The sequence below is a fragment of the Gossypium arboreum genome, chromosome 11, assembly GCF_025698485.1.
Source record: "Gossypium arboreum isolate Shixiya-1 chromosome 11, ASM2569848v2, whole genome shotgun sequence".
Taxonomy (NCBI): domain Eukaryota; kingdom Viridiplantae; phylum Streptophyta; class Magnoliopsida; order Malvales; family Malvaceae; genus Gossypium; species Gossypium arboreum.
Genome location: NC_069080.1, coordinates 116,774,719 through 116,777,363, shown reverse-complemented (window position 1 = coordinate 116,777,363; position 2,645 = coordinate 116,774,719). Strand labels below are relative to the sequence as shown.

The following is a 2,645-nucleotide window of genomic DNA, read 5'->3' as shown; positions in this document are numbered from 1 at the left end:
ACACAATACGTATGGTACTAAAAATATAGTATTAAAAAACATAATACATAAGAAATGTTAATGCTAATAATAGTAATAGCAAAATACCAATAAATACTAGATGTAGTATAATAATGAAAATATAAATAGATAAGAAATATAATAGATGAGTAATGAAAATATAATAGTAGTCATAATACAATGGTAGTAGTAATTACAAAATGATGATAATAATAATAATAATATTAGAGTGAAGTAAATAATACTACTATATATAAATATATACATACGTATGTAATAAAAATACACACTACTATATAATAATAATAATAATAATAATAATAATAATAATAATAATAATAATAATAATAATAATAATAATAATATAGAAATGCAAAAGCAAATATAATAAAAATATTAAATTAAAGTAATAAAGAAAACAATGCTATATGTAAGTATATATATATATATATATATAAAGATATACACTAATATATAATAATAATAGTAATAATAGTAAATATAATAATAGTAATAATGATAATAATACGAAAATAATATAACAAATTGAATAATATAGAAAGCAAATATAATTTTAATGGCAATAATAATAATAGTACAATAATAACAAAGTAGTAGAAAAATAACTATAATAGTAAAATATAATAAATAGTAGTAAAAGAAAATAATAAAATTATCTAATTTAATAATAAATGAGCTAAATAACTAAACTAGGGACTAAATTGAACTTAAAAAAAAAGGAATTCGGGGCCAATTTAAAAATAAACAAAGAGGAAAGGGACCGATTTGAAAGCATGAACAAAAAGGAGGGACCAAGTCGGGCAATGATCCCTCTCTCTAAAACGCGCAGCACCGCCTAAGACCAAAATGAAAACCATGTACAAATTCGGGGCGAATTTAAAAGGAATCAAAACTTAATTGCAAAGTCACAAAAAAGGGAAGGACTACGAGCGTAAATATCCCATTTGTAACGAAAACACACGGATCCTCAGGTGTCGGGTCAGGTCTCGCACGGGTCACGTAAAACGGCGTCATTTTTGGCCTTAATGAGGCTAACCTAAACGACGTTGTTTTGATCAACTATTTAAGGCAGATTTCTTTAAAAAATTTCATTTGTGCAGCTGAGAGGAAAAAAAAAAAGGAGAGAGGGGAGGGGGCGATTTCCGGCAGCAAGGCCAGCCACCGTCCGATCATCTGACCGCTGTGCGCCACCGTGTCGGCCACCGTGAGTTTCAAAAAAAAGGTGATTTTTCTTCCTTTTTTTATTATTTTTTCTTATGTTTTTAATCTATATATGCACACCCATATAAACAAAAAAGGCAAAAAAAGGGAAGAAAGAAACCGATTCGAAACTTAGGAAATTTAGAACACCTTTCGATTTCTGATTTTGATTTCTTCCTTGGGTTGTTTCCTGCTTTTGATGTTGCTAAAGTCTCTATCTTTGCTTGTGTTTTTTTTAAATCTAATGTTGTTTATTATTTCACCAAAATCCCGAATGTACAAATGGTTTTTTGATTTGGCTTTAAATAGCCATTACATGCTTTGATTTCTGCTTTATGTCAACTCTCATTTAATGCTTGCAGGGGCGCAACTTGGACGACGGTGGGGCGGTGCTGCAGCAGGCAGGAGGTGGCAGACGAACAGAAGGCCCTAGGTGCGGCGCACCTAGGGTTTGAAATTTTTGTTTGGTGCATTTAGGGTTTTAGGCTTAGTTGGTCCTGAGTTATTTGGGTTGGTTTGTAATTAGGTTTTGGGGTTAGGTTTATTTAAGTTTGGGGTTAGGAAATGGGTTTTGATTTGTTTGGGTTTCTATTTAAGTATTGGGCCCGATAATTTGGGCATTTACAATAACAACTTTTGGTTAATAATGAGTTTTGAACTCTAAAAAATAAAAATAATAAAGTAGATAAAAATAGAAGTTAAAAGTAGAGAAAGAGTAATAAAATTTGGGTATAAAATAAAATAATATATCAAGAACATAATAGCATAGAAATGAGATTAAAGCTTTAAGTCAGCAGTATAAATTAAAGTAGAAATGTATATTTCTAGAAGGGAAATCTGATTGGTGGTGATTTTTTTATATCATCCTTTTTGGTGAACATGTTTCCCATTATCAATCATTATAAGTATAAAAAATATGTATTAATCAACAAAATTTTAAAAGGAGTGGAAAGTCATCAAGTTGAGGTTAAAAGGTATGGTTATATAGAGTTCCGACTAGAAAACAAACCTAAATTTACCATTTAAATCTTTTCCACAATTACCTTTTCTTATTTTCTCTTGACAATTAACTAGAGTTGATTCTTAGCGAGAATGATGTCATTGGCAATTCATATAACTTTATACTTTACAAAAATTTTTACAATGTATATAACATACAACTGTTACAACAATGAAAAGTAGGGACTTTAAATATCATTTCCATTTTGGTTTTCTTTGATCAACTACATTTTATTTTTGTTTAATAAGTTGTACTATTCTAATTTGTTACGTTATTAACTTATAGGCTATAATACTGTTTTGAGCAAGGGTGAAGTCAGGGTCTTACCCCCCGGTTAAAAATCAAACATTCACTTTCATCTTTAATTCTTTACAATATTTTAATTTAGTGTCCTCTTCAAAATAATAAAATTTTAATTTAATCC

General features: G+C 28.8%; 1 long non-coding RNA gene across 1 annotated transcript; it reads left to right on the top strand.

Annotated features, from left to right (window-relative positions):
• Positions 1-1,113: 1,113 nt before the first annotated feature.
• Positions 1,114-1,868, top strand: LOC128283618 (uncharacterized). Its single transcript, XR_008274010.1, has 2 exons — positions 1,114-1,243; positions 1,584-1,868. It is a non-coding gene; the product is annotated as an uncharacterized LOC128283618 (long non-coding RNA).
• The last annotated feature ends 777 nt before the right edge of the window (positions 1,869-2,645 follow it).